General features: G+C 38.8%; 1 protein-coding gene across 5 annotated transcripts in view; it reads left to right on the plus strand.

Moving 5' to 3' along the window:
• Positions 1-10,162: 10,162 nt before the first annotated feature.
• The window catches only part of LOC106882353 (DENN domain-containing protein 3), a 59,621-nt gene continuing 53,036 nt past the window's right edge, over positions 10,163-16,747 (plus strand). Inside the window, exons 1-2 of one of the 5 annotated variants that reach the window (XM_014933002.3) lie at positions 10,449-10,587; positions 12,665-12,740. The gene's annotated coding sequence lies outside the window, so the exon portion shown is untranslated. Of the gene's footprint in view, positions 10,588-11,798; positions 11,940-12,664; positions 12,741-16,747 lie in introns of those variants that run through there. The other 4 variants (XM_014933003.3, XM_014933001.3, XM_089350868.1 and 1 more) reach the window with 4 other exon arrangements.

Genomic DNA, 16,747 nt, shown 5'->3' on the forward strand with positions numbered 1-16,747 from the left:
TTACATCGGCACAGGTCGGTGCGACCGCAAAAAACTGGTATTGCCAGTTGGCATCATTAGTAGGCTGTAGCCGGCATAATAAAGTATGAGCTTTTATATGCATATTCAAAATGTTACCCGACTTTTCCAATGTAGCCTCCGACTGTTGAATAGTAGCCCTAAGTAAAATCGAAATTTTTCGGGTGTAGAAAATCCAGGTGTCACACCGGTAAAACCAATGTGTAGGTTTAGCGAAGAGTAAAATATAATCTAAATACGAAGAGAAAGAAAGAGTTTATTACACTTTTAATGACTAGTTACAATTGTTTCTGTACCAACTGTTTTTAATGCCAGTTCACACAGTTCCCTTGAAACCGCATATATTTCGTAACTTTTCACAAACTACAATGCTTAATAGACGTACAGTGAAAGAGCGCACCTTTGATACAAGTCTGACGAAGTGTCATTCAAATGTTTGAAACCGCAAATATTTCGTAACTTTTCAAACATTTGAGTGACACTTCGTCAGACTTGTACCAAAGATGCGCTTTTTCACTGTGCGTCTATTATGCGTTGTAGTTTGTTTCAATCGAGAGAAACCAAGAAATAAAAATAAAGATCAAAATAGAAATAAAAATAAAATTGTGAAAAGACAGACAGGCCATATAGAAAGTTAAAGGCAAAACAGGTAAAGATATAATTAGGGTAAGAAATAAATACTAATTATGATTCTTTCTACTATAGGCACAAGGCCTGAAATATGGTGGGAGGGGGCCAGTCGATTAGATCGACTCCAGTACGCAACTGGTACTTAATCCATCGACTCCGAAAAGATGAAAAGCAAATTCGACTTGGGCGGAATTTGAACTCAGAACATAAAGACAGACGAAATACCGCTAAGCATTTCGCCAGGTGTGCGAATGATTCTGCCAGCTCGACACCTGAAGAAGAAGAAGAAGAAGAAGAAGAAGAAGAAGAAGAAGAAGAAGAACAAGAACAAGAAGAAGAAGAAGAAGGGGAGGAGGTGGCGGATGAAGAGAAAAGGATCCTCCCCCTCCATTTCCTTCTGTGCACCTATGAGGCTCCCCGACATTGTTTCGAGTCCACCGACTTTGTTTCTTCATAACTTCCACAAAAAAAAAAATGAATATTTTTCTATAAATATGCTTTAGATGATGTAGAATACGGTTATGTAGAATACGGAATTTGTAGCAAAAAAACAATTTCCCGAGGTTGGAGTGAAGAGTTTCGGAGTATTCACTCTAGTCACTTTTGTTACCTCATATCTTTCTAAAAAGAAATGGATATTTTTCAGATTAAATTTTCTGCAAATACCTTTTAGAGTGTGTAGATTACGATTATATTGTTAATTAATATGAAAATAAGAAAATTGGTGATCTCGTATACATGCATATTAACATACATCGCAATTTTGTTTCCGATATTTCAAGTTTTATTTTGTAGTTATATGTGATGTGTGCCAACATGGACGGACCCAAGGGTGGAGGCCTGAGAGTCACATCCCCGTCCCCACCTCAAGAAAAAAAGTGCGCCCTTCTAAATAATGTTATTACGCCCTTCTCTCCTGAAATTGTATTCCCTTCTGACCTTGTGCCCTTCCTTCGAAAAATTCCTAGGACAGCGCCTGGCCAGAATGTATTGTGTACAAGAGCACCAATTTGTTTTGTTTTTTTTCTATCAAATTCCGATGTAATTGTGAGCCTACGCACACTGAAAGGTATTTGCAGAAAATTTCATTAGAAAAATTACCCATTTTCCTGAAAGTTATGAGGAAACAAAGCCAGCTGACTAGACTGAATTTTCTGAAACACCTCACCCCATCCTCGGAAAAATTTTTTTCAGCACAAATTACGATATAATCGAAACCTATACCATCTGAAGAGTATTTATAGAAAATTTCATTAAAAAAAATCATTTTTTTCATTATGAGTAAACAAAGTCATTTGGGAGCATACATGTATAAGTATACTCTTTTACTCTTTTATTTGTTTCAGTCATTTGACTGCGGCCATGCTGGAGCACCCCAAGACTTATTATTTGTAAGTCTAGTACTAATTCTATCGGCCTCTCTTGCCGAACCGCTAAGTTACGGGGACGTAAACACACCAGCATCGGTTGTCAAGCGATGTTGGGGGGGGGGGGGACAAACACAGGCACACAAACATATACATACATATATAGATATATAGATATATACGACAGGCTTCCTTTAGTTTCTGTCTACCAAATCCACTCACAGGGCTTTGTTCGGCCCGAGGCTATAATAGAAGACACTTGCCGAAGGTGCCACGCAGTGGGACTGAACCCGGAACCATGTGGTTTGTAATCAAGCTACTTACCACACAGCCACTCCTGCGCCTTTATACACAGCCACCCGTGCTCCAATATACACAGTCACTCCTGTGCCTATAAATATATGTATATATATATATATATATATATATATACACACACACATGCATGTATATGTACACATGCGCGCGCGCATTTGTGTAAGACACCTCCATGGTGGAAAAACTTTGAAATGTTGCTTTCCGCACATTCAAATAAAGGCATGCATATGCTTATATTTGGGATCTTTTTTAAAACGGGGGCCACATTTTTCATTAACGAAACACTTTGAAACTTGGATCACTGGTAGAATGTGTCATATAAAACATCTTTTTCTCTTAGTCTTCTTAAAAAAAAAAGAAATCCATAAATTATTCCATGTTAAAGTTGTCGTATTTCTGTAATTTCAACCAATCACTGACGCCCATTCAGCCGATATACATTAAGTGCCGACTACATAAACAAACGATTCTGAAACAATTAACCCTAACCCTAACCCTAACTCTAACCCTAACCCTAACCCTAGGGTTAGAGTTAGGGTTAGGGTTACGGTTAAAGCAAATTTAAAATGAAAAAAGCAAATAAAACGAAGAATCGTTTGTTTATGTAGTCGGCACTTAATGTATATCGGCTGAATGGACGTCAGTGATTGGTTGAAATTATCGAAATAAGACAATTTTTTACATGAAATAAATTCGAATACAAAAATATTTTTCTGTTCTATAACACAAAATAGATAAGTATACGAAGTTTGAAAGTCTTTCGGTACCAAAAGCACTACGTAAAACATTAATGAAAAATGTGGCCCCCGTTTTAAAAAAGATCCTATATTTGTACTACTTAACACACACATACACACGCGTACACACACACACACACACACACACACACACACACACACACACACATTACCCACTTTCTCAGGTTGTCGTTCTGTTTCTCTCTTTTTCTAGCGTACATTCAACTTTCTTCGTTACGCAATACAAACTATTGACACGCATATAGTCACATTATCATTTGTCACACATACAAACACACGTATAGAAAGAAAAACATACACAATACAAATCATCTGCCTCTCATTCTCTCTCTCTCTCTCTCTCTCTCTCTCTCTCTCTCGCACGCACACACATAAATTATGCACTTTTTCTTGTGACACAGAAAAACAAAAATCAAAGCCGCCCACAAATTTTCACTTTTTCTCACGAAAACTACGCAGAATGTCATATTACATTAATTCACATACAATAAAAATTATAATAATGTTTTCAAATTTTTGCAGAAGGTCACCAATTTTTGAGAAGAGATAAGTAGGTTACATCGATCCCAGTGCCCAACTGGTAATTATTTTATTGATCCTTGAAAGGATGAAATGCGAAGTCGACTCCGGCAGCATTTGAACTCAAAACGTAAAGACGAATGAAAAGCCGCTAAGCATTTTCTTTTCTAATCTAGGCACAAGGCCCGAAATTTTTGGGGAGGAAGCCGTCGATTAGATCGACCGCAGTATGCAACTGGTACTTAATTTATCGACCCCGAAAAGATGAAAAGCAAAGTCGGCCTCGGTGGAATTTGAACTTAGAACATAAAGACAGACGAAATACCTATTTCTTTACTGCCCACAAGGGGCTACACACAGAGGGGACAAACAAGGACAGACAAACGGATTAAGTCGATTATATCGACCCCAGTACGTAATTGGTACTTAATTTATCGACCCCGAAAGGATGAAAGGCAAAGTCGACCTCGGCGGAATTTGAACTCAGAACGCAGTGGCAGACGAAATACCGCTAAGCATTTCGCCCGGCGTGCTAACGTTTCTGCCAGCTCGCCGCCCTAATAATGTTAGATTGGTGCATAATTATTGCAACTTTTTTTCAATAAATTTTATTCAACAAAAAATTTAAACAAAACGCCAAGCAGAAATTGAAGTAGATGCTGAATATGCTCCGGAATAATCATTTAAAGATGTTTTTGTTAAATGTTGTTATTGTTTTTGTTGAATAAAATTTATTGAAAAAAAAAAAAGCAGTAATATGCACCAACCTAATAATAATGATGATGGACTTTCCCGTCGAAGATGACGTATGAGTTTTCAGCTTTTTTTCCCGACGACCTGCACAAATGATTTGTGTATAGTGATCAAATGTATGTGCCGTACATTAGCTCACTCCCTCCATCAAATTGATATTGCTTGATAAAGGTGCATGGTGTACCACATGCCAGGTGTCAAAGTGATCACAGAGCAACGTGAGATTAAGTGTTTTGCTCAAGAACACAATGCACTACTCGATCTAGGAGGGGATAAGTCGATTACATCGACCCAAGTGTTTCACTACTACTTATTTTATCGACCCCGAAAAGCTGAAAGGCAAAGTCAACCTCGGCGGAATTTGAACTCAGAACATAAAGGCGGACGAAATGTCGCTAAGCCAGCTCGCCGCGTTAATAATAATAATAATAATAATAATAATAATAATAATAATAATAATAATAATAATAATAATAATAATAATAACGATTTCTTTTATTCGCAACCAGTGCGAAGGATGAGGGGGACAATACAAAGACAGACATAAAGTGTCGGGGTTTACATATGGAATGATTAAAAAAAAAGTATACACGATACTTATTAGAAGAAAGGAAGTATAGATAGTATACGACACTAGAAGAAGAGGGAGAAAAGGTGCTAGTGATGGGGCCCTCCTGGTACAGGAGGACCTCTAGGGATAATCGAAGAACCTCACCATCCAAGATCACCCTGAATACCAAAGGCGAGACCCTCTCCAACTCCTTTCTTCCGACTTACAAGTGTACACTGAGTGGTACCATCCACTCTTGCCATTTTCGCAACTTTCACTCGAGGACAGCACCTCCCTCTCCACTCCCACTTTCCTTTTCAAGTGAAATTTGAAAAAGTCGATGTTGGCTTTGCCAAAGAGGAATGTTTCTGTCCTCATTCCTTTCAGCCTCATCTACCAGATAACCTCTTTCTCCGCAACCACCAGACGAAGGAAAACTGCCTTTCCTGCAAGTTAAAGGAGGGCAGCAGAACAATCATTATTATGGACTCGGCTGACAGACACGGCAGCAATGCCCGGACGCTGAACGAGTGCATGCAAAACGGTTTCGTCACTCTGCGAGCACTTCGAACAAGCCCATCTGACAGCACATCCGTAACTGTAGAGTTTATCTTGAACCGGAAGTGGCCTCTGGTAGTACTGCCAAGCCAAAGACATCTGGAAATTATCTTTACTAATCCCCGACCGGAAAGTCCTCTGGAATAGACTTGCCAGTTCGTCTTCGTCGACACCTAGGATCACTCCGAGGACGCTGTTGCATTTGCACGCTACTAATCCTCTGTATATAACTAAAGTGGAATATCCACCGATCCTATTTCCCAACTTGTTGAGGACAGTGAGCGCCTGACGACATTTTAAGAGCCAAGCGCCCAGTCTCGGCCTATCTTTTACTCAAGACTGCAGCTCCGTCAAGAAGACGAGCTGCGGAAAGGCGTGTCTCACAAACGGAACTCACAACTGTTTCACCTTCTAGAAATCGTTGCAGGTGACGCCACGCAGAGTGAGTTGGCAGCAGACCAACCGCCTGACCATTGGAATGCGTTCCTTCCACATGAAAATAAGCAGGATACGCTCCAATCTAATCACGCGATAGTTGGGGCAAGGCACAACGGTCAGGCGATAAATAATGATAGAAGCGATGTAGGTAGTCTCCACCGCTGCCCGATCTTTCAAGAACAATTTCCTCTCTGCCCGACCTTTCAAGAACAATTTTCTCTCTGCCCATTTCTGGGTAAGACAGGCCACCATGTTCGTCACTTCTTCCCAATTCTTATCCACATGGAGGTCGGACCAAACCAGACCCCGAGCAGTTTAACTGGTCCGTCAGTCTAGCGTCCGGCGGCATCGATCTGTCTCTCCAGGTGCCCAGTCACAATCCCACCAACTTCTCAGTATTGATTTTGGCCCCTGCAACCGACTCATATTTCCTTGCAATAGAGCAGACTGCTTCCATTTTGGAGGCGTCCGTCGACACTGCCCTCCCGAGACAAATTTCAAAAGGGAGGCCTCTTAACTGTTCCAACTTCTGCAGCAGTAACTCGAGAGCCAGCACATATATAAAAGGTGACAGCGGGCAGCCCTGACGGACCGAACGTGCGATACTAAACGGTTCTGATAGGTGGCCATTTACTTTGACTACCGAGCAGGTGCCGCTGTGCACTGCAGTAATCCAGCTTCTAAAAACGGGTCCGAAATCGGACGCTTTAAGGACGGCTTCCAAGTAGCGATGGTTGACTCTATCGAAAGCTTTTGACTGATCTAAATTGATCAGGCCCCCACCGAAGCCAGCTCTAGTCCCAGCTCTCTCTACGATGTATCGCATAAGGTGGAAGTTGTCGTAGATAGACCTGTTCGGCATTGCGCACGTTTGTACCTCCTCGACCAGAATACCAACGACAAGCGCCAACCTTTTCGCTAACACCTTGGACAAAATTCTGAACTCTGTATTTAGCAGAGTTATGGGCCGAAAATTCCCTAGCACGTCCCCGTTGTCGGCGTCCTTTCCCAGCAGTGTTACCACACCCCGGTTAACAGCACTAGGAATTCTCCTATTCTGCTGTCAGTTACTGTAGACTGCCGAACAAATCTGGCATGAAAACATAGAATTAGTAGGGTAGACCATCCAAACCGGGCGATTTGCGACTTGTGCAATCGCTCATCTGACAACACACCCTTTGTGTTTCGCTTCAAAGAAATGGTCAAGGGCCATTGTCGCTACTAACAGGTCGGTCGTGATGCCTTCACAAGTGGCCTCTTCTTGTTTGCTAACTAGTTATCCCTCTAATCTATTTCTTTCTATTGCTAAATCTTTGCTAAATGCCAATCGCTCTCTTCAGAGCGATCCACCACCGGTTGTTGACGATAGCTCCCGTCAACTGCCGCTTAACTAGTTCGCTAATCCGGCCCCTGTAGTCATGCGAGCCGGTAAGGATGCATTCAATTTCCAGTAACCGGGTCCTTGTCTACAGGTCCTATCTAAATCGACTGAGCATACGATGTGACCCAAGCGTTCTGCACCTTCTAAGGCTTCTCGCTGTGAACCCAAACGCCAGTGGATGCTTACTATAGCAGAGAAGGTGAGTCTCCTCGACATGCTCATGGAAAGGAGAAGGTATGCAGATGTAGGCCGCAATTACGGCATCAATGAATCTACCGTTCGCTACATCAAGAAGGATGAACAATAAATAAAGGCAGCGGCAAAAGTGACATTTAACGGGACAGCAAAAAGGGTGGTAACTCTCTGCAATAAGGTCATCGTAAGGATGGAGTCTACATTAACCCTTTGGATCAGTGACTGCAGGAAGAACATTGCACTGGATACCAATGCCATCTGTGAGAAGGCTAACCGAATTTAATGTCAGCAAGGGCTGGTTTGATAAATTTCAAAGGAGATTCAACCTTAAGAGTGTTTCCCTGCATGGAGAAGCTGCCTCTGCTGACAAACCCGCCGATGAGGAGTACATGAACGAGACGTTCAAGACCATCGTCGAAGAAGTGGGATATTCGCGTGAACAAGTTTTCAATATAGATGAGACTGACCTCTTTTGGAAACGGATGTCATGGTGGACTTTCACTATGAAGGAGGAGGCCAGAGCCCCTGGATTAAGGCGTACAAAGATCGAGTCACAATTATAATGTATGGAAATGCTGCGGGCTTTATGATAAAGCCAGGGTTTATTTATAAGTTCAAAAACTCAAGGGCCCTCAAAAACAAAAATAATAAGAATCTGCTGCCAGTGCTTTGGATGCACAATCGGAAGTCATGGATAACGAAACCACTGACATCGGATTGGTTTCACCAATGTTTCATCCCCGAAGTCAAGGTTCATCTCGCCGAAAAAGGACTGGAAATCGAAGTGCTTCTCTCAATGGACAATGTTAGAGGTCACGCACTCGACCTGTCGTATGAGGGCATACAAATCGAATTCTTACCGCCGAACACCACATCGCTGATCCAATCCATGGATCAAAGCGTTAATCGTGCTCTTAAGGAGATCTGTACGCGAAACTCTCTGCAGCATCTGGTCGAGGTTATGGACTCGGATGATAACTTCTCGCTGAAGGAGTACTGGCGTGAGTACACCATTGCAACGTGTCTCCAAAATATTCAGAAGGCTATAAAGGAGACGAAAAATGAAACTTTGAATGCCAGCTGGAAGAAATTATGGCCGGACTATAAAGGATTTTCTCCAGACGAAATTCACCACTCTGCTGTAGATAAGGCAGTGAAGCTGACAAAATTGCTAGGAGGAGATGGCTTCACCGACTACCTGGAACGTTAATTATCTGATTGAAGCCCACTCAGATCCGTTAACGGATGAAGATCTGACAGAGATGGCGAAGTGAGAAAGAAAGAACAAGAGAATTCAGGGGAAGAAGGAGTTGGCCTGTCACTAGAATACCTCTCAACTCTAGACAAATCCAATGTTGTAATCGTTACTGTCGAAATGTTATAACGCCTACTTCAATATAGCAGTATAGTTTTTAGACCAGAGAATGACGGAAGATTGGAATTCCCAGAAGATTCATTTAGAAATGCAATCAACGAAGCCATGGAAGTTTATAAAAACCTCCTTACACAGAAGAAAAGGCAGCGCCAGCAACTGCCCATCACCATGTTCCTCACCCACAAAAAAAGGTGGGGAGAAGACACAAGTACTCTTAAGAGCGTGCAGAGAGTTCATAAAAGCTTAAATTGCGGAGGTAAAGAATACACATACTACCCGTTTGCGTCGTAACAAAAGCCCTAACCCTAAACTCTAAACACCGGGTGTGCGTATTCTTTACTTTTGCCGCTTAAATATATAAGAATAATAAAATAAATATATACAAATTATAAAAATAATTTTTAAAAATCAACAATACAGTATTGTTTCTACTTTGCAGATTTTCTCCTACCGCGAGGGGTTTCTGGAATGCAACACCCACGATAGTCGAGGGATTATTGTAGACAGTAAGACATATTTTTGCTGTATCATTCGACCGTACCGGAGTCCACACCACTAACCACCTTTGTCCGGAGATTGCCACTGGGCATCAAACTGTGTAATTGGGTATGAAAGGAGCCTGGGCAAATATATACCATAACACTACTCTATTTTATACAGTGGATTCTTTTCAATTTGCACGGGGATTTATTTTGTAAGTGGAAATACAAACACAACCTTCATAACTTTAAATGTGTGCGTGCGTATGTATGGGTGTGATGCCTGTCAATAAAAACAAAAATGTAACAGAATTTAGATAAGAGTTAATCCTTTTCAGATATACAGTCTGTACTATAAGATAAAAAAAAAATACATTGTATTTACAAAACAATCCTGAGTACAATGCATTCATACATACATAAGACAGACTGACAGACATTCATACTCACAGAATGTTTCATGACAAGGGGAAAATATTGTGTTAAATATATTAATTGTATTACAAAGTATCCCAATTATATTTTAGACCAGCATCCTCGAACTTTGAGTTAATATAGTTCGTTCTTTTGTCAGAAAAAAAGTCACTATTCATTTTTCATATTTTCATTCTTTCCTTTTATATCAATTTCGCACATCCGATTTTCTCTTCTACAACAACGTATATATATATATATATATATATATATACATATATATAAGTGTATATTAATATACGCACCACACACACATACAATTGTATGTGTGTGTAACGTTGCCCTCACCGAGAAAAACATGAAAGTATAAGTGCTTTATGTAAGTGTTATTGTTTCGGATCACTCGAACGTCTATACAGTCTCTTCTTTCAACCAGAAATGCTTTTACACACTTACACTCAGGTAGTTTGTACACATTCACTATCACCAAGCACCACAACTACCACAATCACTCCTTCGTTCCGAGCATTATGTATGTATATATGTGTGTGTACGTATAAGAGCACTATCATTTGAAAGGCATGTGTTGATAGTTCTTTTCATTTAGTAGTCTGTGCTGAGCCAACTTTTTCATGTAAATATTTGGGATTTTATGTAACACCAGCAGAGACGGTCACCACAAATTCCGATCCAAACTTCAAATTTTACTATGTGAGAGTGACCAACAATACAGCAACCACTAGCAACAACAGAATTACCGGGTTGTCAAAAATTCACCTCAATGATAGAAGAAAAACCCAAACAAGGACAAAGTTTTACATATAAGGGAGAAAGGTAACATACAAATTTTGATGTTAAAATATATAAATATATATAAAGTCCTGGGTGTACATGAAGTAAATATTGTTCCGCAAACGTGACTACCTTCTACGTCAGTCAGGTATGCTTCGAATATTACACAGGTACCGTGAGAGACTAGAGCTACTTTCATTCAATCGCTGATTCAATCAGGTCCAGCCCCTCTCCTCTTTATTCCCTTACCTTTCTTTCACCCCACCTTGTCACCCAATCTTTACCTGTACAATTTGCTCTATATATATATCTACATTTTGTAGTTTCTGTTACACACACATCTACATATATACAATTGTATGCGTATGTGGTGCGTATATTAGTATACACTTATGTATATATATATATATATATATATATATATATATACACATACATATATATTCATACATATATATTCATACATGCATGCATGCATACACACACATTTATATAAATATTGTTTTTTTTGTTGTTGTAAATTCCAACTATATATATATATATTACAATGTTTGTATATGTGTGCATATATACAAACATTACACACATACATTGTATCTGTATATGTGATTATGTATGCAATATTTACTATGCAAAGGCGGCGAGCTGGCAGAAACGTTGGCACTCCGTGCGAAATGCTTAAAGGTAATTCGTCTGCCGTTACGTTGAGTTCAAATTCCGCCGAGGTCGACTTTGCCTTTCATCCTTTCCAGATCGATTAAATAAGTACCAGTTACGTACTATGGTCGATGTAATCGACTTATCCCTTTGCTTGTCCTCTCTATGTTTAGCCCCACGTGGGCAATAAAGAAACAAATATTTACTATTTATATGCATGCACCAACGCGTTGTGTGTGTGTGTGTGATTCATGACGAAGTATTGCAAATAGGACGAGATCGATATGCACTCACTCAGACGTTTACTCCCGGCTATTCTCATTCCCTAGTAAACACTACGCTAGTGTGGACGCTCCCTAGGGTACTGATGTAAGACGTACGGGCGTGACTATCACGTCTCCTTCTATATCTTTCTCTTTTGGTTCCTAGTAAAATAGGAATCAAAGGGGTCCATTGGTTAAAAAATGTTTGAGAAACACTGATATAGAGGGTTGAGAAGAACCCAGAAGCAACCATTCACTATTTTAGGAATTACCTCTTACAGCAGAAGTTTGAACTGAAAAGTTGACCCAGATCGATCGCACACGAGACTCTATCAAACGTATAAGTCACCGTGTATGCACTTAAGTACCCACCATAGATTCAATCATTATATTTCTAGATATTTCATAATGAGCAATACTCATCAACCGGTAAGAATTAGTATGTAAAGGAGATCTCGAAAGGAAGAATGACAGGTAAGCAAGAACATAACTTTCAAGGTTTTCTTAAACGATTTAGCGATGTGAGGTAAAGAGAAATTAAATGAAGCAGATCTAACCAAGTAACTAAACTAATACAGATAAATGTTTTACATTAATACATACATACATACGAACTTCGGATGTACGCATTAGCTTACATACATACATACAAACAGAAAGACAGACAGACATGCAGGCACACACACACACATACATATGGATGTATGTGTATGTAAACAAAATTGTGTCTACATTTGAAATTGAATCTTTTCGTCTGAACATTTTGTTGTTATTCCTAAACTTGCTTTAAATTAACCTATAAATAGATCTTATAATACTGTATACTTTCATTAATATACCTTTTGACAAATATGCGCTGGCATATTTTTTTATGAACTTTTAAACAACTAAACATTGTGTGTGTGTGTGTGTGTGTGTCTATCATTCGCTCACGGTAGTAGCTAAATAATATTTATCTTCAGATCAACACTCCTTTTTCTCAACTATGCTATCGCCCTGTAGCTAATCCAGTTCTTGAGCAAATAAATGCAGTTAAGTTCATAAGGACCAGTGCTTTGCTACATTTTCAGCTATTATGACAGAAAACTGATGAGGTAAAAAAAAAAATATATAAAGTGTGTTCAAAAGTGGGAAATAAACGCATAGATACAACTTTTAAACTGTATCGTTTCCTTATTTCTGTATTATTTTTGTTTTAGTTGCACTTAAATAAGACATCTGATTGAGAGGAATCTAATTTAGTAAACCTCATCAAAATTGCTGCAATTAAAAAAGGTAAATATTTCGTAAAGGACCCCGTTTGCGGGGTTTTTTCGGTTGTTTTTTTTTTTTCATTTCTAGAAATAGCAGCCAAATTTTTCCTTTTCTAGGGAAAAGAGCCGTTTACGCGTGATTTCAATGTCACATTCATTGAATAAAGAAAAAAAACGTGAAACAACATTCAGTTAGTGGGAATCTCCGAGTTTCCAGGAAAATTCCGTGGTCCCCACCACCCCTCCCCTTTTCTTCTCCAGAGAAAAGTGACTTGCGGTGGGTTTGGAGGTCAGATACGTTGAAGGCACTCGAAGAAACCTGGGGGGAAAAAAATATTTCACACTGAGGTACGAACAGATCCTTTACGAAATATTTAACCCCAATCTGTAATTATGCTTGTGTGCGCGCGCGTGTGAACTAATATAGGGATTTCCTATAAGTAGGTTATCTCCCTTGGCTAGGCGGCGCTCCATGTAGATAATTAAACTTCCGGAGGCTACCCACGCCATTGTTATTGTTTTACGTCTTATCATGGATATAAAGCAGCTTGATGATTCAGCTATCGAAGTACTTACTGTGCCTGAGTTAAAGAAATATTTAAGATTATATGGACAGTATGTTACTGGAAGAAAGGCGGACTTGACTGAAAGGTTGAAAGGAATAAAAATTCTGTCGATGAAGAATGTCAACAAAGTAAATTCATCGGACGATAAGTCTGAAGTATCGGACGATACCTCAGACAGGAATAAGCAGAAGCTTATATCTCCTCTCGGTGAAGTATTGCCTGATCTAAAGATCTTTGTAAGTTGCCGAATTTCACAGATAATGACATAATTACCTCGTGCTACGGATGAAAGCAAAGCAACAGTTAAGGAGTGGCATATTTTACCACGACAGACACGTACACAGCATCGAATACCACGATGTGAGTGAAAGCTGCTCTCACTGTATTGTCCGGTGTCTGGTAATCCCTTCGATACCGACATCAAACCAAAAAAAGAATCCTGACCACAGAGTGTGGGTAATTATGTCAAATATCACTGGCAATGTGCATTCAGCTGATTGCAACTGTTAAAGCAAGTCACTAAGCATGCGTACATGTCATACGGGAGAGTTCCAATCAGGGGTGGATAACACCTTATAGGAAAGCCCTATAGACGTGATTGTTGCTTCTCAAGTTTCACTGCCCGTCACCTTGGTTGTCTTCTACTTTAGCCCCAGACTAACCAAAACCCTGTGAGTGGATGTGGTAGACGGAAATTGAAAGAAGCCTGTCATATATATATATATATATATATATACATATATATATATATATATACATATATATATATACATATATATATATACTAGTTTAATAGCCCATTGTTGCCGAGCAATTTTTACAATAGAATATCTTATATAATTTTTTGTTTATTCCATGTCAAATAGGCCTCTTTTTTTTTTTTTTGCCTCAAAAAATTATCAGGATTTGTGCAATTTTTTGCAAAAATAAACTTCGTTGAAGATTTTTTTCCTTTTCACATGACTTTATTCATTAAAACTTATGAAATTCTAACTACTTTGGTTGTCATAATGTTTTGTTTTCGTTTGTTTACTAAAATTCCTCCTCGTAATGATTTTGCTTTCATTTCGTGATAGCTATCATACACAGAATGCCGACTTCCAAATCCTGTTTTCTGATTAGGTAAAATGGATTAAACTTTAAACCTCAGTTACATTTTTCTGCAACTTTTCTGAAACAAATAAATAATGAAATCAAATTTAACATAGAAAATTATTTCAATACACCAAATTTTAAAATTTTGATGTAATTTTAAAATTTCACAATATGCAACAGCAACAGGAAAAAACCTACAAAAGCAGAAAGACAGACAGTTATAGGATATCACACACATACACACACACACACACACACACACACTGAAGCATACACACACAAACACACACATTTACAAATGTACACACTGATAATCATGAGTTTAAAATGGTGTATAGTAGACATATGTATGTACATATTGTATGTATGTGTGTGTGTGTGAGTGTTTCTTTGCAATGGACAGCAGAAAAATCACCTACCCCCTTTCTCCTTAAAGCTACATATTCTCACACTCACCTTTCTTCCCTTTCCTCAGCATTTTAAAAGTTATTTATGTGTGTGTGTGTGTATGTATGTAGCATGTATTTACAAAAGTATATACACAACACTTCTCCCCTTCCCTGATATCAGTCGCACTCACTATGCCACTACATTTCCCTTGCACTAACACTCTTTGAACCCTTCTCATTTTATCATATAATAGTCCAACCCCTCCCAGGGGACCCATTATAGATTTTTATTAAAATACAATTAGCCTATAATTGAAGCAGATGTTAGTTTAACATGTATGCAAAGTTTTGTGAAGATTGGTTCACTGGTAAAGGCAGTAAGATGGTAACAGACAGAAAGACAGAAATTGCCATATATATGTATATGCACACACACACACACACATTCACATGTCCACACACATAATACCTACACCCTTGGCTACACCAACACACCCACATACCCCTCTCTCCCGCTCATGCACGCACACATACACACATGAATGCACATGTACCTCCACACAAATATTCACATATATGCGACAGTTCTTTCAGTTTCCGAGTAAGAAATCCACTCAAGATTTTGGTCACCGTGAGGCTATAGTAAGCATATATATATATATATATATGCTTTCGGTGCGAATGGGTTTATTATACGGTGCCGTATTTTACAATGCTGTAAATAATAATAATGGTATTTTTATATAAGCTTAAAGCTTACGTCTTTCACCGTGCAATGAGTAACAAAAATAGTCTAATAACGGAGCATATAATATATATATATATATATATATATATATATATATATATATATATATATAATTGGTAAACATGAAATTTCGTAACATTATTTACAAAATAATCCAATAAAAAGATGATATCTGTTTACAGCGTAGGTAGAAGGGGACTGAACTCATGTTTGCAAATAATGGCGATTTGAAAATTGTTAGAATTGACAGTTTAAAATTATTTTTAATGCAAAAAATTCACGTGTTAGGAAGCAACCAAAAAGAAAAACAAATGGCCGATTCCGGGCATTTTCGACCATGAGGAATCCATTGGTGCGACTCCCAGATTGCTATCTTGTAAGGTGTGGATTTCTATAGATGCAACACACACACACACACACACACACACACACACACACTCACAAACCGAGCTATACTATAGCTATAGATATATATATACATATATATATATATACATATATATATATATACATATATATATGGCGCAGGAGTGGCTGTGTGGTAAGTAGCTTGCTTACCAACCACATGGTCCCAGGTTCAGTCCCACTGCGTGGCACCTTGGGTGTCTTCTACTATAGCCTCGGGCCGACCAAAGCCTTGTGAGTGGATTTGGTAGACGGAAACTGAAAGAAGCCCGTCGTATATATGTATATATATATGTGTGTGTGTTTGTGTTTGTCCCCCTAGCATTGCTTGTGTGTTTGTGTCCCCGTCACTTAGCGGTTCGGCAAAAGAGACTGATAGAATAAGTACTAAGCTTACAAAGAATAAGTCCCAGGATCGATTTGCTCAACTAAAGGTGGTGCTCCAGCATGGCCGCAGTCAAATGACTGAAACAAGTAAAAGAGTAAAGAGTAATATATATATATATATATATATATAAATTTAAAACTTACTTGCAAATGGACGCTTAGTCTTCAGTTATAATTCTACATATTTACATCCAGGAAACATTTCAGTAGTGTTTTTCATAGGGGAAGAGAAGGGTCCCCCTAGTATGTTGTGAGAATTGAAAGGGAGAGGGAGCAGAAAAATCACCATGTTTTTAAAAAAATTTAGATCATCTGACATATTTAAAACTTACTGTTAATAAAAGCCAGAGTGTGTTTCAGTCATAAGTGTTCCAGTTATTTGATCACCAGAATGGTCTGTTTATTAGAATTTTAATTTAAATGTGACTGAGTATTCCAC

The sequence above is a fragment of the Octopus bimaculoides genome, chromosome 4, assembly GCF_046866305.1.
Source record: "Octopus bimaculoides isolate indiv1 chromosome 4, ASM4686630v1, whole genome shotgun sequence".
Classification (NCBI taxonomy): domain Eukaryota; kingdom Metazoa; phylum Mollusca; class Cephalopoda; order Octopoda; family Octopodidae; genus Octopus; species Octopus bimaculoides.